Raw genomic sequence first — 23,840 nt, 5'->3', positions numbered from 1 at the left:
ATTCAAGGAACTAACTATCAATTGGAGGCCGATGTTTCTCAATACCCTGAAGAATTGAAGATGTTAGTTGTTGCTTTGAAGAGTTCTGTTCTGTCAAAGGCCATGTTTAGTTCATTTTCAGTTCCGATGTCATGGCTTTCTCAAGCAGGATCAACAGCTACATACAACAAAGCTTTTGATGCCATTACTTTTAATTTGGTTAATGACAAAAAGGTCAGATTGTCCAAGAAATTCTTTTGCCAAATTCTTGAAATTCCAAATTCACCACCGTATGTTGATTTCTCATTCCCTCAAATTGTCCGTATGTTCAATGAGATGGGTTATCAACCTCATCTATCCAAGATCAGTGATTTCAAGAAATCTGGTCTTTCAAGTATTTGGAATTTTCTATTTGGTATTTTTCTGAGATGTTTAACTGGTAGAACTGTTGGTCTCGATAAAGGACGAATGGAAGTATATGCCATGGTTGCTGGGATATACTATGATCTTCAAGTGGATTATTCTACTCAGTTATGGAAGTAATTCCAAAAGAGTGTAGAACACATGAATGCTCTTCATGGTATTTCGTGTGCGAGGTACTGGAGCTTGATTTTGCAATATTTATACAACAAGGAGGGGATTTTGGTACCCAATGAAGAAGAAAAAGCTGTTTTTCAAACATACCACTGTCCGAAGGATGTCACAGATAATGCTGAGGATTTTCCTTTTGTAGCTCGTATTCCTGATGCTATGCTCAAACAAGTTGATCCTACGAATTCAGTCTTGGTGGCTTATTTGCAAAACATTGATTCTACTATTGAAACTGGGAAATTATTGCAAAAAAGAAGATAAGAAATCCAAGTGTTCGAAGAAGAATGAACCTGGTTCTTCTGAACAGAAAGACAAGGAATTGAAATCTACGAAATCTCCAAAGAAGAAGCTAATTACAGTTGACGAGACAGTGGTACACGAAGTGTCTATTGCTAAGACTACATTGATTGAGGCTGTTGTTGAAGATACTCAAGAGAAAGTGGTCATTCCTTCGAAGACCGGTATGTTTCGAAGAATCAAAATGAAGTCTTCGCATAAACGTAAGTCACCAACACCTAAAGTGGTACGGAAGCCTCATGTTACTCATCAAGGTGTCTTAATTCGTGAAATGCCAGCACCTGTTTCTCCATTATCAAAGAAACGAAGGGCTGAAGATATGGCTAAACATTTGTCACAGAAGAAGAAGAAGAAGACAAGAAAGCTTGTGATCTCCACTGAGTCCACCGAAGATGAAGATGAACGAATTCTTGAAACACCAGAAGCAAATCTTAACAACGAAAGTTCAAATCCTGCGCAGACAATAGTCATACCACCCGACGTCTTGGTTGCCAAATCAGTTCCTGAGGAGGTACGAACTTTAGGCATCACTGCAAACGTATCTGATACGGATGCAAATGTCACTATGGGTGAAGGAGATTCGAAGAAAGACGATCAAGGTCATCCTACTTCTATTGCCTTCGAAAATATTGTTTCTTTACCTTCACCAATCATTCCAACTACCTCAACCACTGATTCACCTACATTCGAAAATATTATCAATCAACCCTTTACTTCCATTTTTTCTTCTCAATCTACTGATCCACCCAAAATTAATTCGCCTATTCAAGAAAATATTCTTATGGAAACCGACACTGACAACGAGGGTTTTGGAGGAATGTTTGATGAATTAAAGTTTGATGACGAAGAAGAAGATTTTCCATATCATATGCTGATGACGATGAAGCAGTTTAAAATTTTGAATAAGAAGTTGAATTCCATAATTCAATCTCAAGCTGATCTGGGGGGTGGTTCGTCTGTTTTGAGTTTGGAAGTTGATACGATGCTGAAAATGTTCGAAGCCAAGGTAGTGAGTAAAGTATCTTGGATGATTAGAGACTCGGAGTCGAGAATTTTGGATAGGTTGATAATATTGATCAAAATAATGAGCGACGAATAAATTCCCAAAATTCGAAGTTTGTAGGAGACTTGAAAGATTTGAAGACAGTTGCAAAGGAGAGACATGTTCTCTTTGTTCAGGAAGTCAAGAAAGTCAGGGAGGATGTTAATTTGTAGATTCATGAACTTCGTGAAGATATGCAAAAAGATTTGTCAAGTTGTACGAAAGTTTGAGTCCTCAACTTACTGAACTTTCTACAATGGATAGTAAAAACTTTGTGGAAGTGATTACGTTACTGAAGGAGTTAAAAGATCTATATGTCAAGCCAGTTTCGTCTTCTATGATTACTCCAGAATTCTTATCTCAGAAGTTCACACAATTCGAAGCTATTCTACACAAGCAACTGGCCCCTCTTTCTCTTATATCAAGCCTTCTACCATCAACAGCTGCGCCACCTGTTTTTTTAGGGGTGCAAGGGGGAGAAAGAAAAATTGAAGATACGAAGGCTGGTGGTGAAGATGCGAAGGTTGTGGGAAAGGTGTTTTCTTCGAAGATCCCAACAACGAAGCCAATCGTAGCATATGCTGGGCCAGTTACATCAACAGTTGTAACAACTATGCCAATTACAAGACCGATTTCAAAAGGAATTGTGATTGGTAAATCTGTTAAGACTAGTGGGAGTGGTTCGAAAACAAAGGAAGTAATAGATGATTCAGCTTTGAAAGATAAAGGGAAAAAGATAGTTGTGGAAAAGTCGAAAGAAGAAAAGAAAGCTGAAGCAGAAGCTGAACTTGAGAAGCTAAGGTTGATACAAAGCATAATGACTCAACGTGCTAGTGATCCTAAGGGTATGGACAAAGGTGATCCGTCCAAACACTACAATTACGAAACAATTGAAGCCAAAGTTGCATGTAATCATATGTATTCGTTTGAGAAGAAACCAAATCAGAGTTACATGGTTACGAATACTGATACAAGTCAACTTGACTTTCCAGTGAATGAGATGATGTTCATCATGCCACAATTCAAAGCAGAAGGAAATTTCAAAGAAAAGGATGATGGTACTCACATGAAAATTAGATTTCATGATGTTCTTGCAAAAGCCCCTGAGGAAGTTTGGTCTTTGGTGAAGATCAAGAAAGTTATCAGTATGAAAAAGGATGTGGTGTTCGAAAACACAGTTCAAAATATCAAATACGTTGTGGTCAGGGAAAATGGAAATACTTGTGATTTCATAATTGCAGATTTTCCATTAATGAACTTGTATGATCTTATACAAGTTGCATTGATTCTGAAAGACAAATCTTTTTCATATCTTCAAAACACTGAACCTGATGAATTTAAGCTTGGGGTTGCTCACATCAAGATTTTCATTGAAAATTATTATGAGTGCTTGGCTTTAACTGATGTGGAGTTAGCTACAGCTAAAGGTATGGAAATAAAAGCTCCAACGGCACCTACGAAGACTCAAGCTAAATTGAAAAAGTATGCTGATGGGGAAATCTGCTTGAAACCTTTTGGATTAGTCTTCGCAGGAAAGGACAAGGCTGGAAAAGCAAAACGTTTCTTATTCCAGGCATGCGAAGTGGTGAGATATTCAACGTCTCAATGTACGAACTTAATTGTTCGTATGAATCATTGTAAGAAGAATAATGAAGGAGATAAGAAAGAGCTAAAGAAGATAATTTCCTGGTACACGGAAATTCGAAGAGTGATGCTGTATTCCATCCAGCTTCTTACAAATTAAGATGTTCGACTATGATTACAAAGGGGAGATTGTAAAGGTCAAATATGCTGTAATTAGTCGAAGTATGTTTTGTAATCTTCGTATGTTCTGTAATGTATTTTACTAAGGCACTTTTATAAGAAGTTTAAGTGTCTATGCCTTAGTATATTTTTTGTACGCTTTCTGGTTCCTATCAATAGGGATATTTACTAGAGTTAGAGAAGAGGTTTAACATACCTGTCTTTGTACTCTGTAAGACATTCGAAAGCGTAATAGAGCTGAAACAAGATCATATTTACATCCGTTGTTCAATCTCGCATTCTTACTTCAATTTTAACTCTGATTCATTTTATACTCAATTCATTGGTTCATCAGGTTCTTGTGCTAGGGGTGAAGGTTTGTTGGATCTAGTGCACACGGATGTGTATGGACCCTTCAAAACTGCCACAAGGGATGCTAATCGTTATTATGTGACTTTTATAGATGATTATAGTAGATATGGATATGTCTACTTAATCAAGCATAAGTCAGAGACTTTCCATAGATTTAAAGAGTTTAAACAGGAAGTGGAGAATCAATTGGGTAGGAACATTAAGATGCTTTGATCCGATCGTGGTGGTGAGTATCTTAGTACAGAGTTCCTCGACTATCTTAGGGAATGTGGGGTTGTCTCACAATTGACACCTCCCAGAACACCACAGTTGAATGGTGTAGCTGAGAGGCGTAATCGAACCTTGTTGGACATGGTTTGTTCCATGATGAGTCGAGCTACGCTACCTGTGACACCCAAATTTTTTGCAAAAATTTTAAACTTTTAAAACGCATGTTAAATTAAATTAAAACAACTAATCCATCAACTTAATAATCATATAAAATAAGTGCGGAAGTAATAATAATAATAATAAGGTCCCAACAAAAATAACTAGTAGCGATGTCCCGGTGCTCCATGTCAAGCCTTAGCCTCTTTAATCTTAACACCTGAAAAGTTATAAGGGAAACCGTAAGCACAAAGCTTAGTGAATTCAAACACAGACATTGTACTAACATTCATATTTACTAACCCTAATCCATTTTCCATTTATAATTATATGATAAGGGCAAAGAACGAATCAATGCCTATAATACAAGAAGGACTTGTAGGTTTGAACCGCACCGGGAAGATCCCGTATCATTTGGCCCTAATCACCGCACCTCATGATGAGTATTACGTTGGTGATATTACCTACCCACCGCACCGGTAAATCCGTATCCTTTGGTGGTGTCCCCATATCCATAATTAGTTACATACAGTGCACATGTACGAATTAAAACAATGGTTATATAGCATGCCTTATAATAAATTCAAATAATCACACACGAGCTAACTAGCAAACGCAAACATCAATACAACGGTGTGAGAGAACTCACCTTGAGTGAGTAGTAAGGATATATAACAATCAAATAATGCTACCAAGCTTAAGCAAACTTCAAAACCTCACCTAAGAAGGACTAAAGGTTAGAAAGGAGAAGTAATGAAGCTATGAGTTGAGAAAAGAGTAATCACAGCAAGGTCTCTAAAACAGACCTGCTGTTCAAAACGGATTTACTCCAAAATATAAAACAGAAACATAGCTTTAACAAAATTGTATAGGAAACTATGATTGTTCAGGATTCCAGAACTATAAAGAACTCCTTCTAACTCCAAAAGATGAATTAAATATGAATTTTACAAAATGGTGTATCACTTCTGTCTCCAACAATACAGTCAAGTGATGTTGGCCAATTCTACCCAACTTGTGAGTAGAATTCCTCCAAACAAAAATTCAGAGAAGTAAAGGACATATAAGTGAAAGTCTCAGAGTTGGAATTTAATGAAAAGCATCTCCCAAACGCCAGATATAAAATTCACATTTTGGACAATTACAACACTAGCAAAAGCTGGTGACTGCCCACTGATCTGGAGTGTGGATCCATTCTAACCAATTTATAATTGGAAATAACATCCCATCTGCTCCAGATCTTAAATTCATAATAGAAGGAACATATAGAAACTTGGAATCACTCTGGATCCTTTTCCAAGCCTTAGAAATGATGAAAACAAAATGACATATCAGAACAGACCCGGATCAGACCTAACAGCAAAGATGCCATTCTTTCTCATAGATAAAGTCCTTATCAGTGAGGTTGGCCTGCTTAAGAAAGTTAGCCAACTCAATTTGTGAACTTTGGGAACTGATTTGGGGTCCGTTTGAGTTCTAGAGCTCAAGATATGAATTTTACAAAATGACTACAGATCTGATGGAAAACAGAATCGTAGCCATCCGTGATTCCTTTTTGGCTTATCCATCCTTCTCCCTTTGAAACACATTTTAAGATGTGTTCATCATCCCAATTTAGTCCCCATGATCATGGTGGTACTAAAAAGGGTTAGGTATCATTAGGATTTCATTTTGCCACAAGATTGTAATAATAATCAACATGAAAATGAACATAAAGCAAATAAAATCACCATTCTCCCTTTTAGGGTTTCCATGATCTTTTGCCACGTGTAATCCCCTAGATCCATCATCCACCATATATGGGGTGAAGATAGGATCTTGAGATGATGTATAACATACAATTACAAATCAAATAGGAAGGAGAAGAAGTGAAGATGAAATCATAAAACTAGAACAAGGTTATGAATCAAGTTGTAAGAAATAATAAGGAGGTTCATACCAATACGAATCAAGGCTGGAAATGAACAAGAATTAAGCTCCAAACAACAGCCCCTTGGCTGCTCTTGATCCCAAAGAGAGAGAGAAGGATGGCGTGAGGGCAGTGGCGGAGCCAGGATCAAAGTAAAGGGGTATCCCAATTTTATTTTTAAGGTAACCCAAAAACTTTTTCCGGGGTACTTGGGCTTCCCCGATTCAATTTCGGTTTTCTAAACCCAAACCTTAATCGAATCTTTAGATAACCTCAAGTCTTGTTATATAAACATGAAGTTGAAGTATATTTTGATACTTGAATCGATGTGGGATTCAAAGTAGATATCAAATGAAGTATGAGGATAACAAGCTTATATAATAGACAAAAATGGTTGAGTTTACATATGTTTGGCGATGTGGGATAGAATAGGCCCATAGCCCATGGACTTCAATAAAAGGAGTTTACAAGATGATCAAAAGAGTCCAATAACATAAGAAAATCAGACATTGGTTAAATAAATTAACCCAATGTTACAAGAATAATTGAATTAAAATAACTAAACGTATCGAGAAAAATCGGGGCGTTACAACTCTCCCCTACTAAGAACGGACTTCGTCCTCGAAGTCAACACCTAAAAACATATCCAGATAGTGAGCCCTCATCTCGCCTTCCGGTTCCCAAGTCCATTCCGAACCCTTCCTATGTTGCCACTGCACCTTAACCAGGTTTATAGTCTTGTTGCGGAGAGCTTTCGTCTTTCGTTCTAAAATAGCGATTGGTTTCTCAACATAAATGAGACGCTCGTCAACCTGTATGTCCTCCAGTGGTATCACAGTGGTCTCATCAACAAGGCATTTTCATAACTGATACACGTGAAACGTATTATGAATTAGACTAAGCTCTTCAGGCAGCTCTAAACGGTAAGCCACCTTTCCCACACGGGCTATGACCTTGTAGGGTCCAATGAATCGGGGTCTGAGCTTTCCCCGTTTTCGAAATCGAATCACACCTTTCTAGGGGGAGACTTTGAGCAACACATAATCTCCCACCTGGAACTCAAGATCGGAGCATCTTTTGTCGGCATAACTTTTCTGACGAATTCTCGCTATAACCAAATGATCCCGAATCACGTGGATTTTCTCTGTAGTCCGAAACACGATATCGGTACTCCCAAGTACCCTCTGCCAAACCTCACCCCAACAAACGGGCGCCACGAATCATATCTAACAAAGACGACATCATCGTCATCCGGAGACACTTAGATCGAATCGGTTCGGCAGATTGTTTACGACTGAGAGCATCAGCTACAACATTAGATTTACCGGGGTGGTAGTGAATTTCACAATCATAATCTTTTACCACATCCAACCATCTGATCTGCCGCATGTTCAAATCCCGCTACTCGAACAAATATTTCAGACTCTTATGGTCAGTATATATGATACACTTCACTCCATAGAGATAGTGTCTCCAAATCTTAAGAGCGAAAACAATAGCCCCAAGCTCCAAATCATGAGTGGGGTAGTTTCGTTCGTGGGGTTTCAGCTGTCGGGAGGCATAGGCTATCACCCTGTCCCGTTGCATTAACACAGCACCAAGACCCTGAAGCGATGCATCACAGTAAACCACCATATCCTCAACCCTATCAGGTAAGGCCAAAATCGGAGCATCACACAATCGCTTCCTCAGCTCATCAAACGCAAATTGTTGCTCCGGGCCCCAAACGAATTTCACTGATTTCTTGGTCAATTGGGTGAGTGGCAAGGCGATTTTAGAGAAATTTTCAATGAACCTACGGTAATAACCGGCTAAACCCAAGAAACTGCGAATTTCAGAAGGTGTTTTTGGAATCTCCCATTGTTTAACCGCATCAACCTTGGCTTGATCGACCTTAATACCGTGTTTGTTTACCACATGCCCCAAGAACTGAACTTCTTCTAACCAAAATTCACATTTTCAGAATTTAGCATAAAGCCTTTCTCTTGCCAGAGTTTCCAGAATCTTCCGAAGGTGTTGCTCATGCTCCTCTTTGGTCTTAGAATAGACCAAGATGTCATCAATGAACACTATGACCGAACGGTTAAGCATCGGGCTACACACCCGGTTCATGAGATCCATAAACGCTGCGGGTGCATTGGTGAGCCCAAAAGGCATCACCACGAACTCAAAATGCCCATAACGAGTACAGAATGCTTTTTCTCAATGTCTTATTCACGAACCCGCATCTGATGATAACCGCAACGTAAATCAATCTTGGAGAACCAAGACGCTCCCTGAAGCTGATCGAAAAGATCGTTAATACGTGGAAACGGGTACCTATTCTTTATCGTGCGCTTGTTTAGCTCCCTATAATCAATACACATTCGCTGGGATCCATCTTTCTTCTTCACAAAGAGAATAGGAGCACCCCATGGCGAGCAGATTGGCCGTATAAACCCTTTATCACTTAGTTCCTGATGTTGATCTTGGAGCTCTTTCATCTCAGGTGGTGCCAAGCGGTAAGGAGATTTAGCTACCGGAGTCGCACCCAACACCAAATCAATGCGAAACTCCACTTGCCGAATAGGTGGCAAACCAGGGAGTTCCTCCGGAAAGACATCACTAAAGTCGGAAACGATAGGAACGTCGTCTAGTGCTATAGTAGAAGAGCAAGAAGCGATGGCCACGCGGGGAATGTCCCCCTGAATGATAAGTTCTCCACCTCTAGGGTTTTGAACACGAACTTGCTTCTTACGACAGTGGATTTCCACATCACATGCATCAAGCCAATCCATGCCTACGATAACGCAGAGCTCTCGCATCGCAATAGGGCTAAGATCAATGGGGAATTCAACTCCAGAAAACTCGAGATTGCAACCCCGATAAACATCGGTGACATAAATAGTGTGGTTGTCAGCAACTTCGACAACCATTGGGTGAGCCAATTTTCCAATACTACGCCCCAAACAATTAATAAACATGCGAGATACAAAAGAATGGGTAGCACTGCTATCAAACATAACAACATCGGGCTCGGAATCTAGCAAATAAGTGCCTGCCACTGTCGCTGTAATCACCGACTCCTCCGCAGTCATCTGGTGAGCACGACCTCGTGTCACCATAGTGGGTCCCTTAGAGGACGATGCAATTGCAGGATTTGTACCCCCGTCTCCTTTACCAGTCTTCAACTTCGGGCATTCGGGCTTCTTGTGTCCCGTCTCGTTGCAGTGATAGCAGACGGGAACTGCAGAAGTAATATGAGGTGCTGCACTCGCAGGGGGATCCCTATAATTCTTCCAATGATGCCCTGGCGTTTTGCAGTTGTAGCATATCAACGGATTTTTCTCGCCCTGAAGACGTCCTATACTCATACCTTGACTTACTACCCTGCTTCTGCTTTTCCTGGGCATCTCTGGATGTCTTGGAAGAGGTGTCATTGGCCTCCCTCTTGGACTGGGTCTGCAACTCGATTTCCCTCCTCCTCGCTGCATTCATGATCGCGGATAAGGTCGAGAACTCCTGCATGCTAACAAATTCCCGAATCTCGGTACGTAGGATGGTCATGTACCGGCTGACCAACCATGCCTCGTTCCCAGCAAACAAGGGGCAAAAAGATAGCATCTCCAAGAACTTGGAGTTCAGGTCGCTAACGGACTCGGTAGTCTGCTATAAGGCCATGAACTCTTGCTGCATCCGCTGCTGCTCCACCTTAGGCACATATTGTGCCTCAAACCTCTCCACAAATTGGGCCCAAGACATGGCCCTCACTTCTTCTTCGCTTAATAGAGTGGTGATGGTGTTCCATCATGTCTTTCCCCTTTTCTGCAGCTGATTCATGGCGATCACAACTTTGTACTGGTCCGGACACCCAAGAGTCATGAAGGCGCCCTCAACATCTGACACCCAATGCTTAGCAGCAACTGGGTCGGATTCACCGTTCCAAAGAGGAGGGCTACACTTGCTGAACTTCTCGAAGTAGTATGCCGAACCCCGAATGGGCGAAGCCGGTAACGCTCCCCCAGGAATAGCTGCGAGGCGCTCATCCAGAAGAGCACCGACTTGGTTGATTATGTCATTGGTCACACCCGGGATTAGTTCATTGAAAGCATTATTGAATTCCTCAGCGACAATATCCCTAACTTGCTCCATTTGGAGCTGATTAAGTCGAGCAGGCGGAGCCATTGGTATCCGCAGAAGAAGGAAAATCTTTGAAACAATTCAGCCTAGATATTTCTAGGAAGACAAAACACTCAGCTTGCCGAAAATTTTTCAACCTTGCCCCGACCCGAAACCGGCACCGATGTTTCAAATAGTAGGGGCCCTTCTACTACCTTCCACACAAGTTCCAATTTCACATTCGCGTCTAGTTTCAAAATTTCCAGTTCGCTCTAGCCGTTAATTTTACAACTCTCTCACATGTTAACACTAAATAAGTGTGTAATCTAACATTTTAAGACTAGTAGAATCCAATTCATAGTCAACAATTTAACATAAACATTTAACATAAGAAATAAGGCTTACTTGGCTGGCTGACTGGCACACCGCGACATCTTCCACTACTAGTCTTCAGAAGGTTTGAAAAATATTTTAAAAAGAAAATAAACTCTTATAGAGCCTCAAATTTGAGTTTAGAACATCCACAAGAATGCCTAGTTCCCTCAAACTGTGGCTCTGATACCAACTTGTGACACCCAAATTTTTTGCAAAAATTTTAAACTTTTAAAACGCATGTTAAATTAAATTAAAACAACTAATCCATCAACTTAATAATCATATAAAATAAGTGCGGAAGTAATAATAATAATAATAAGGTCCCAACAAAAATAACTAGTAGCGATGTCCCGGTGCTCCATGTCAAGCCTTAGCCTCTTTAATCTTAACACCTGAAAAGTTATAAGGGAAACCGTAAGCACAAAGCTTAGTGAATTCAAACACAGACATTGTACTAACATTCATATTTACTAGCCCTAATCCATTTTCCATTTATAATTATATGATAAGGGCAAAGAACGAATCAATGCCTATAATACAAGAAGGACTTGTAGGTTTGAACCGCACCGGGAAGATCCCGTATCATTTGGCCCTAATCACCGCACCTCATGATGAGTATTACGTTGGTGATATTACCTACCCACCGCACCGGTAAATCCGTATCCTTTGGTGGTGTCCCCATATCCATAATTAGTTACATACAGTGCACATGTACGAATTAAAACAATGGTTATATAGCATGCCTTATAATAAATTCAAATAATCACACACGAGCTAACTAGCAAACGCAAACATCAATACAACGGTGTGAGAGAACTCACCTTGAGTGAGTAGTAAGGATATATAACAATCAAATAATGCTACCAAGCTTGAGCAAACTTCAAAACCTCACCTAAGAAGGACTAAAGGTTAGAAAGGAGAAGTAATGAAGCTATGAGTTGAGAAAAGAGTAATCACAGCAAGGTCTCTAAAACAGACCTGCTGTTCAAAACGGATTTACTCCAAAATATAAAACAGAAACATAGCTTTAACAAAATTTTATAGGAAACTATGATTGTTCAGGATTCCAGAACTATAAAGAACTCCTTCTAACTCCAAAAGATGAATTAAATATGAATTTTACAAAATGGTGTATCACTTCTGTCTCCAACAATACAGTCAAGTGATGTTGGCCAATTCTACCCAACTTGTGAGTAGAATTCCTCCAAACAAAAATTCAGAGAAGTAAAGGACATATAAGTGAAAGTCTCAGAGTTGGAATTTAATGAAAAGCATCTCCCAAACTCCAGATATAAAATTCACATTGTGGACAATTACAACACTAGCAAAAGCTGGTGACTGCCCACTGATCTGGAGTGTGGATCCATTCTAACCAATTTATAATTGGAAATAACATCCCATCTGCTATAGATCTTAAATTCATAATAGAAGGAACATATAGAAACTTGGAATAACTCTGGATCCTTTTCCAAGCCTTAGAAATGATGAAAACAAAATGACATATCAGAACAGACCCGGATCAGACCTAACAGCAAAGATGCCATTCTTTCTCATAGATAAAGTCCTTATCAGTGAGGTTGGCCTGCTTAAGAAAGTTAGCCAACTCAATTTGTGAACTTTGGGAACTGATTTGGGGTCCGTTTGAGTTCTAGAGCTCAAGATATGAATTTTACAAAATGACTACAGATCTGATGGAAAACAGAATCGTAGCCATCCGTGATTCCTTTTTGGCTTATCCATCCTTCTCCCTTTGAAACACATTTTAAGATGTGTTCATCATCCCAATTTAGTCCCCATGATCATGGTGGTACTAAAAAGGGTTAGGTATCATTAGGATTTCATTTTGCCACAAGATTGTAATAATAATCAACATGAAAATGAACATAAAGCAAATAAAATCACCATTCTCCCTTTTAGGGTTTCCATGATCTTTTGCCACGTGTAATCCCCTAGATCCATCATCCACCATATATGGGGTGAAGATAGGATCTTGAGATGATGTATAACATACAATTACAAATCAAATAGGAAGGAGAAGAAGTGAAGATGAAATCATAAAACTAGAACAAGGTTATGAATCAAGTTGTAAGAAATAATAAGGAGGTTCATACCAATACGAATCAAGGCTGGAAATGAACAAGAATTAAGCTCCAAACAACAGCCCCTTGGCTGCTCTTGATCCCAAAGAGAGAGAGAAGGATGGCGTGAGGGCAGTGGCGGAGCCAGGATCAAAGTAAAGGGGTATCCCAATTTTATTTTTAAGGTAACCCAAAAACTTTTTCCGGGGTACTTGGGCTTCCCCGATTCAATTTCGGTTTTCTAAACCCAAACCTTAATCGAATCTTTAGATAACCTCAAGTCTTGTTATATAAACATGAAGTTGAAGTATATTTTGATACTTGAATCGATGTGGGATTCAAAGTAGATATCAAATGAAGTATGAGGATAACAAGCTTATATAATAGACAAAAATGGTTGAGTTTACATATGTTTGGCGATGTGGGATAGAATAGGCCCATAGCCCATGGACTTCAATAAAAGGAGTTTACAAGATGATCAAAAGAGTCCAATAACATAAGAAAATCAGACATTGGTTAAATAAATTAACCCAATGTTACAAGAATAATTGAATTAAAATAACTAAACGTATCGAGAAAAATCGGGGCGTTACACTACCAATCTCATTCTGGGGTTATGCCTTAGAGACTGCTGCCCATATCCTTAATCTGGTCCCTACAAAGAAGGTTGCCAAAACACCTCACGGGATGTGGATTGGAAAAGTTCCTAGTCTAGCCCATGTCAAGATTTATGGTTGCGAAGCTTTCGTGAGACGCGAGATTCACGATAAGCTCGAATGAAGTGAGAGGTGTATTTTCATCGGCTACCCACAGAAATCCTTTGGTTACCTCTTCTACAGACCTAGTGAGAATGTGGTCTTTGTAGCAAGGAGGGGTGTATTTCGAGAGAGAGAGTTCATAAGCCAAGGAAATAGTGGGAGGCAAATTGACCTTGAAGAAATTCAAGAGTCAAGTGGTGAAGGAACCTTAAACCCTAGCAGTCAAGTTGAGGAGGAAACTTCTGTTGATCCAATTGACAAGTCTGTACCTCTGAGGCGTTCCACAAGGGTTAGGAATGCACCTGAGCACTACTATAGTTTCCATATTACTGCGGAAGGTGAGACACTTATCAGTGATGAGACACTGGTAATTCTAGATGAACCTAACAGCTATGCGGAAGCCATGGCAAGCCCCAAGTCTGCTAAATGGAAAGAGGCAATGGACAGCGAGATACAGTCCATGTATGGCAATCAGGTCTGGGACTTGGTTGACAATGTACCAGGTCGCAAGACAGTTGGGTGCAAATGGATCTTCAAGAAGAAGACCGATATGGATGGTAATATGCACACTTATAAGGCACGACTGGTTTGCAAAGGGCTTTTCTCAAAATCCATGAGTTGATTATGATGAAACCTTTTCACCAGTAGCCAAGATTAAGTCTATTAGGGTATTGTTAGCCATTGCTGCATTTCATGACTATGAAATATGGCAAATGGATGTCAAAACCGCTTTCCTCAATGGAAAGCTGGCCGAGGATGTTTACATGAATCAGCCGGAGGGTTTTGTCAGCACAGAGTACCATAATAAAGTGTGTAAGCTTGAGAAATCCATTTATGGATTAGAGCAAGCACCTCGCAGATGGAACCTTTGTTTCGATGAGAAAGTCAAAGAGTTTGGCTTTTCGAGGAGTGAAGATGAATCTTGTGTATATGTCAAGGCTAGTGGGAGTATAGTTAGCTTTTTGGTACTGTATGTGGATGACATACTACTCATAGGAAATGACATACCAACCTTGCAGGAAGTGAAGTCCTGGCTTGGGAAGTGTTTCGCTATGAAGGACCTAGGAGAAGCTGCCTATATTCTAGGGATAAGGATTCTGAGAGACCGGAGTAAAAGACTAATTGGACTTAGTCAAAGTACATACTTAGAGAAGGTGCTGAAAAGGTTCATCATGCAAGATTCCAAGAGAGGAGAGTTACCCATCTAGAGTAATGCTAGATTAAGTAAGACTCAGAGCCCGAGGACCGAGGTTGAGATAGCAGAAATGAGTCGAGTACCTTATGCTTCTGCAGTAGGCTCGATCATGTATGCTATGACATGCACTCGTCCTGATGTAGCCTTTGCTTTAAGCATGGTTAACAGGTATCAGGGGAACCCTGGTAAGGCTCACTGGACGGCGGTAAAAAACATTCTCAAGTACCTGCGGAGGACTAAGGACTGGGTCCTTACCCTTGGTGGGAGTGATGACTTGAGAGTTGTAGGGTATAGTGATGCTAGCTTCCAAACTGATAGGGATAATTTCCGCTCTCAGTTGGGCCGGGTCTTTACCCTAAACGGAGGAGCAATTTCTTGGAAAAGTTCCAAGCAGGAGACAGTGGCTGATTCAACTTGCGAATCAGAGTATATAGCGGCAAGCGAGGCAACAAAGGAGGCGATATGGCTAAAGAACTTCATTGGAGACCTTGGAGTTGTACCAGCTATAAAGGAGCCTATAGATATTTTCTGTGATAGTGAAAGCGCAGTTGCCTTAGCTAAGTAACCAAGGGATCACGGGAGATCCAGACACATTGACAGAAAATACCATTTCATCATACATCGTGTAGAAGAAGGACTCTACATGGAAAAGAGGGTATCATCGGATGGAAACCCGACAGATCCCCTCACGAAGGGGATGGATAGGGTTAAGCATCTCCAGCATGCAAGGAGCATAGGGCTGAAGGATGATATTAGTTTTAGTAGTTAGATTATTTTGAAATTTGTAAAGTGTAATTGACATTTGATGATGAATAAAAGTTGTGTTTATTTATGAGTAAAGTGTTGCTATCTTTTGTTAATCGTTTACTATTATTTCTTTTGCATGTTTTGACTTCCAGAATATTTATGTTGTGTTTTACATATTATTCAAATTATCCACAGTCAGTCATATGTTGGAAGTAGATATGAATTAAGAATGTCATGAGTTGGTTGTAGAGGTCTAAGATGTTGGACATGGCCTCAACACTCATGAGTGCTCATAAGTTCTGAGTATTGGATTCAACCCACGCTTGCTGGTATCACTTCATGGAATTTATCTCGAGTGATCGCGATACGGTAATATCATATAAGTCTTCAAACCTAGAGATATGACTTGTTGTCTATGCGTTGGTTATGCATTGATCGTGCGAAAACGCATTGGTAACTCGATGTTATAAAACGTGCGTTTGTGTGTGATTTAACAAGTAGTAGAACAAGTATATGAGTCGAAGTTTATCTATTCCTTCTTGGATTAGAAGCAATATCTGGGCCCCTCGATGATTTTTTTTACCCGTGTATCGGGCCCGGTCAGAACTAAGTTGATGTGTATAATTAAGTTCTATGTCAAACAAATCGGAAATCGGGAAACAAACTGCTGGACAAAAGTAAGACATTGTTCCATGTATTTGTCCGGCTGATATCTAGAACAGAGGATTATATGATCACTTATCTGAAATGGTGTATCATCATCTTCTCAGTTCCGAGAGACCTTGAAAAGAGCTACGATTGTTGATTGGTTCCTGAAGACATACTTGCAGTTATAGTTAATAGACTTATCCAAGTGGGAGACTGTTGGATAAGGTGTCTAAGTCCATAAATATTTCTGGTATGTACTTGACCCGACCCGGCATGGTCCATTTGGGTTGCATGGCATCATGCAATTGGATACAATAAATGAGAGAAATAACACTTATGGTTTATTAATATATTATAAGTTCTAATATATTAATAATGTTATTTAATTAGTATTGATCAAGAATTAATCTAGAATTAATTAAGTGATCAAAAAGGAGAGTAATTAAATATATGGGTTGATTATGTAAATCATCCATACTTGTATAGTGGGCTAGATGCTCCATGGATTATCTAGTTGGGCTAAGGTCCATAGGATGCTCCATGGGAGTTACAAACCCATGAGTCATGGAAATGAAGAGGCATATTACATTAGGGTTTACATGGTGTAACACTAATGCAACACACTATATAAAGAACATGTTATCTACCAAAATTGGATACATGTGTAAGACAAGAGGGCTAGGCCAATTTCAAGTGTTAGACAATTCTCTCAAAGTCATTCCAAAAGCATTTGGTGTTGTGTGAAACATTTGAGGCATCACACTTGGGGTGCTAGGCTCTCAAGGTTTGCAAGGAATCAAATCAACAACAAGGTATGTAATTCAAGCTATCTTTCATGATTAAAGTTCCCCATGTATGCTAGATAGGATTATGAACCTTGAAAAAAGTATTTTGCATGTATTTTTTAGAAAAACATAGATCCAAGGTTTTCTAGGGTTGCATGTACACTTGGGAGTGTTAGAATGCTCAAAACCCTTCAATAAGTCCCTTCCACGGCGAGACTTAAAGCAAAACCGAATCTCCAACTTCAAAAGTTACCGGTCGTCTTTTCTTGTCAGCATAGCTCTTTTAACGATCCTGAGCTGCTAACATTCTCTCCCTAATCACTTTCAACTTTTCAGCAGTCTGATGGATTATCTCTGGTCATCTATGAACACGATCACGGATTTATCGAGTAATGGTTTAAAAACCCTTCAATACAACTTCTCCTTCTTTAAGACTTCTAACACTTCTCGCAAGTGTTTTCCATGCTCCTCTTGGATTTTCGAGTAAATCAGAATGTAATCTATGAACACGATCACGGATTTATCGAGTAATGGTTTAAAAACCCTATTCATCAAATCCATGAATGCTGTTGGAGCATTGGTTAGTCCAAACAACATAGCCAAAAACTCGTAGTGTCCATATCGTGTTCTGAATGTAGTCTTCTCGATATCCTGTTCTCTCACCTTTAGCTGATGATATCCTGACCTTAGGTCGATCTTTGAAAAATTGCTTGAGCCTTGCAGCTGATCGAACATGTCATCAATCCTTGGCAGTGGATATTTATTCTTTATCGTTGCCTTATTTAGCTCTCTGTAATCTATGCACATTCTCATACTCCCGTCCTTCTTCTTTACAAATAACACCGGAGCTCCCCAGGGTGACGAACAAGGTCTAATGAAATCTTTGTCCAATAACTCCTGAAGTTGTGTCATAAGCTCCTTCATCTCTGTTGGTGCTAATCGGTACAGTGCTTTTGCTATTGGCGTCGTTCCTGGTAACAAGTCTATTCTAAACTCCACTTGTCTATCAGGTGGTAATCCAGGAAGATCTTTGGGAAATACTTCTGGATAATCACACACCAGTGGTATACTCTGCACCTCCTTTTTCTCCTTCTTTGCATCGATCACGAATGCCATATATGATGTACATCCCTTGGCCAAACACTTTCTGGCTTTCATTGTGGAAATGATTCCAGAATTTACTCTGCGTTTGTCCCCATACACCATAAATGACTCTTTCCCCGACGGGTTTACTTTTACTATCTTCTTTCTGCACAATATTTCAGCATCATTGGTGCTAAGCCAATCCATTCCCAGCACGATGTTGAAACCATTTAGCTCGATTGGCAATAATTCCTCGTGGAACTTATTCCCATTCAAATCAATGAAGATGTTTTTCATGCGATGGCTAACAGGTACAAACTTACCACTAGCAGCTTCGAATAATAAAGCATTATCTATTCTATCGACAGGTAAAACTAGTTTTCTACCAAATTCATGTGAAATAAAGGAGTAGTTGGATCCATAATCAAATAAAATTTGGGCAGGAAATTTTTTTACGAGAAAGGTACCTGAAGCGACATCAGCTTCATATTTCGCAGATTCAAGTGTCATCTGAAAGGCTCTCGCCTTCGGCTTTGGTGGAATGTTGGGTTTTGCTGCCTCCTTATTTTTCGGACAGTCTTTCAAAACGTGCCCTTCCTCGTTACATCCAAAGAATACCCTCTTGTTGGACGGACACTCATTGGCATAATTCCCAGTCTTTCCACATTTGTATCAAGTCACCTCCTCACTACATTTCCCAGAGTGCTTTTCCTTGCACTTTTCACACCATTTCGCTTCGCCTCCTCCTCTTCCTCCAAACTTCTTAGACTTTGAAAATTTGCTTTTCTTGTTGGAACCTGAAGTTCCTTCAAACTTTCTCTTTTCGACAACTTCTGCCCTCTCCAGACCATTCTCTTTGATCTGAGTCTCAACATTCTTAGCAGCCCAGATGGCGGCTTTCAAAGTGGTTGCTTGCTTGACCATCGGACCAAAGTCTGCTGGTAATCCGTGGGCAAACTTGTTGACCTTGGAGAGTTCAGTCAGAACTAGATAAGGAACAAGATTCATCTTTTCCGTAAAACTAGCAGCGTATTGAATGACGCTCATCTTTCCCTTCTTCAAATTATGGAACTCATTGTTGATTTCCAGAAGATCCTGCTCAGAGCAGTATTGCATTTTCAGCTGTACGAGAAAATCCTCCCAAGACATCTTACTAGCTTCTCCCTTAGGCATCGAATGAGCTAGTAGCTTCCACCAGCTCAGTACTCCATATTTTCACAGAGGAATCGCGAGAGCGGTTTTCTGTCTGTTGCTGCATTCGCAACTTTCAAACATTGTCTCCATTTCGGATATCCAATTCATGACTTCCACCTGTGTCGGGCTTCCAGATAGGCACGATGGTTTGGATGCCATAAAATCCTTGTATTTACATCCATGTCCATCATTTCCTTCATTCTGATGGTTTTGTCTAACTATCGGTGGGTTGGATTGACCAACAACCCCACTGAAGTTTCCTCCATCCGAATGCCCTTCATTCATTTCGAGCTGTTCAACAGGCATCGTTGTTTCTTCCCTATTCTGTTGTAGTAATCGCCTTGTCTCTTCCATTTGGCGATACAACATCATCTGCATCATTGCTTGTAGTCCAGCCATTGTCATTGGCTCAGGTGCACCTGCTACAATAGGTACTTGCTTAAATACTTGGGGTTGAGGTTGTTGATTCCTGTTTCCGTTTGCATTTCCAACTCCACTGCGAGTTCTTGCCATTATAATCTATATACCAAATAAGACGAATTTAGATCTTTATCCACGATCGATATTTTAAATTCTCCTTATCACTCCAAAACGTTTACATGCTAGTTCTAATATCGTAGTCATACGCTTAGAATCCTGAACACATAAAGTTTCCAGATCCGGTCGGCAACAGACCATAGATCCGAACAAATAACATCATATATGGCAAACATATAACATTTAGCACATAAAAGTATTTTAGGCATCTTTCCTAAAATATACTAGTGCTCGTGTCTAAAATATGGTAGACACTCATCTCACGATCATCACTTAGCATTCTAAGTTTAAGTCTACAAATCCTACAAATTCCTAGTTCGCTTAAACTGATGCTCTGATACCAACTGTGACATCCCCAAATTCACGGTCATAAAAGACCGGTTTAATTTATGCTTTTAAAATAATTTCAAAGTAATCATTTGATTAAAATAGTTGCGGAATTTGTTCCTAAAACGAAATATGATAAAATAAGATTTACCAAATCATTTCTTAAAGAAATGTATTTTCATTATATAACAAACTCAGGATGTCATGTTCCGATACAGACCAAAAGCATAAACGACACATTATAAGCCTTACAACAGTTATATACACTACATGCCTATAATCAAAATATATTGATAAGTCATTCAACTTATGCTCTCGCGCCACAACCTGTAATACAAAGAAAACTGAGTGAGTCAAGCTTGGGAGCCTGGTGAGCATATAGGGTTTTCAACCCACAATAAATAAATTTATTTATTTCATCAAACAACAATAACCCAATTACCCGTTCCCGTTATCCTCACTTTACGTCCCTAAAACAACTATCACAAGGGACCTAGTCTAAGGATTTTCATCGGGGAGACAACACTGCTTTGGGGGTTTCCCAGTAATTTATGTCAAATAAGGCAACCATGTGGGGGATGGAGTACAGCAAATGAACACCCAAGCTCATTAACACCTACAGGTTGCGAGCCTGCCAGCGTTCCACAAGACTATCTAGAAAAGTCTGTGGTCGTCATCCATACTCTGCTAGATGACTGGATCACAATAACATCGAGGCCTTTCATCATTTATTTCATCACACATCAACTATCTACCCATGTTTTACCCAACATATTTGTAGATAAAAATACATATACAATTTAATTTATTTAAAAACCTATATAAATCATTCATTCATCATCAATCTCAAATAAATAAACAATATATATATATATATATATATATATATATATATATATATATTCACATAGCACGTATTTTATATAAAATACTTCATATCTATGTGTAAGATGAAAGTGACTATACACTCACTTGATTTAACGATAATATGGCAGCACTTCATTTCCTAAAATGATCGTTTTCGATGAAACCGGGAGCTTTTTAATGAAAAACCGGGCCTTGCGAAGTTTGAGCTTCAAAACCGAAAAGATAAATTTTTCGGGCTCTTCGGGAACTTCGGGGCGTGTTTCGAGTGTTGGAAATAATCCCAGGGCTTCGGGGGAAGTTGAAATAGCGAAAATATGAGTTTAGGGTGAAAAGGTGCCAAAATCCCAAAATTACTTAGAAAATCTCGCAACCCTCTCTTTTATAGGGAGCGAGCTTCGAATCCGAGGGCTGAGAAGCGAACACGCGGCAGCAGATGCGAGGGAGGCAGGTGGCGGGTGCGAGGCTCGAACACACGAGGAGGACACGCGTCGGACGCCAATTGGACCGTGGTTCGGACGGCTCTCCGGATCGGACACGCATCTGCTGACTCACCGAGATCGGACACGGGGCGGGTGACGTGTGCGAGATTCGACCTTATCCATCCGAGATTCCTCGGAAATTGAGTTCCAAACTTCTAAAATCCATAACTTTCGCATACGGGCTCTGTTTTTGACATTCTTTATATGCACGCGTAGGTAAAATTATGTTCTACAAGTTTCGTTTAGACTCTCTTGGCTAATTTTGACTTTATTTTTATTATTATATTTTTAACAGACCGGGACAGGAAAAGTCTATTAAAAATTCATAACTTCTTCATCCGATGTCCGTTTTCGTCTGTCTTTTTACCGTTGTACTACTATTTATGAGACCTTCGATTCTCGTTTAGGTTGCATCGGGTAAAAATCACTCGATCTTTATTTCAAGTTTTTAGCTGTCTACTGCTAAGCTGAAACTTAGAAAAATCATAACTTCTTCATACAAAGTCAGATTTGGACGTACTTTTTATGAAAATTCTAGGTTTGACAAATACTACGACTTTCATTTAGATCACCAAGGCTAAAAAGTAGTTTATCAAAAACTCACGTTTTACGTCATTCGGCGCCGTGCCGGTTTTGTCGCGGATCTTCGATTGGTCATATCCTTTTCGTTATAACTCGGATTTCGATGACGTTTTCTCCTAAATGTTTCTAACGAGATTCTTTACAACTTTATCCTTAGATATCGGCTTTATTTAATATTTAATTTCGATGCTTATTTTTATTCTTAATTTGTTAATCATAATAATTAAGCAGATAAGCACATAATTCAAATAATATTCACATAATTCCTTTTTATTACTTTAAAATGAGTTACAAAGGTTAACCTAGACTATTACGTCAATATTAATGCCTAGCCTAGAAACACGGACGTTACAATTAGAAGAGGGCCCAAAGGGTTGCCTTGCTACACCCCAGTGGCAAACCATATATGTTGGTCTCCGATATAAAGTCTCGCTGCTTGCCCGTACAAGAAATTCACCCACAAAGAAATAGAAGGGCACATCCTCTTAACCTCGTGGAGCAATGCTGATATATCCACCAGGTTAAAGGCATTCGAGAATTCCACTGTCGGCATTACAAAAGACCCATCAGCATGGTATTCACTCAACACCCTATCGGATGCAACAAACTCTGTCAAAATGGTTGGACATCTTCCCGCTAACCATAAATTAACCACTGAAGCGATAGCACGTATGAGATCTGTGGCTATATCAGACCCTTCTCCACAAAGGGTATCCAGTAAGTGTTGAGCCCTCAAGCCATATCTCCCACAAGAAGTTCCTTTAGGGAAAGATTTGATGCAACCAAATACACAGCCAAAGTCTGCTACAAGGGGAGGTTTAGAAATTATGGGGCTCGGCATGGATGGGGGTGTCCTGAAAGGGTGTTTGTCCTCTAAAGCTTTAATAGTATCGGCATTATATGACACAACACCCGATGAGCATAATACTTTCACAGCTGCGGTAAAATGCCCACCTACAACCTTACAGAGACACTGTCTGATGTTGGGGTTACTTGATGTAGACTCCTTCTGAAGGATACCTCCACCCTGTCCCATGGCCCCAACCTCGGGATTGTCTAACATATTTTGAATTGACTTCCTGATACCATCCTCTTTCCCCCATGTATCTAAGGACTTCAGGATGGAGCTTTGCTGTAAGGATTTTCTATTCCCAGACCTACATTCTTGTCTATTTTTTGGCCTAAACACCTGCAGTGTGCAGCGAGGAAGAAGTAACAAACAAATCCAAGCATCAATCGAGCCAGGCTGGGCAATCACTTTGTAAAGAGCAGTTTTTAAAGCCTGAGAGAAAGCAAGGCGAGAACTATGGGGAATATTCTTGACAGTAGTGATAGGCGCTTTAAAAACACGATCAAGGAGTGAAACACCTACACTTTCATATATAACATTTGTTACTCCGAAACATGCTACATGCATATTCATAAAACAATATTTTATATTGATAAAGCGGTTACAAACTACTGGATACAAACCCACTATTTCATAGTGTTATATATTACATAACTCCCCAGGATGCTATAGTTTTATACATATGGGAGTGCAAAATACAATAGTTTCAAACTATTCGAAAATCTTCTATCAATACAGTAGTTTCAAACTATTCAAAAATCTGCTACCAGTATATAACTATACTAGATGCTTATCTCCTGCAAATTACTTAAATATTGAGAGGGGTAAGTGGTGACGCTTAGTGAGTTCAATAATAGATACAATATAACATTATGCCATATATATACTTCACTATGGCAGAGGCAAGGAGGATCAAGGAACAACAAAGGCATATGTGA

The sequence above is a fragment of the Lactuca virosa genome, chromosome 4 (assembly GCF_052849685.1).
Source record: "Lactuca virosa cultivar CGN04683 chromosome 4, Lactuca_virosa_CGN04683_v6, whole genome shotgun sequence".
Lineage (NCBI taxonomy): Eukaryota > Viridiplantae > Streptophyta > Magnoliopsida > Asterales > Asteraceae > Lactuca > Lactuca virosa.
This window is presented reverse-complemented; position numbering follows the sequence as displayed.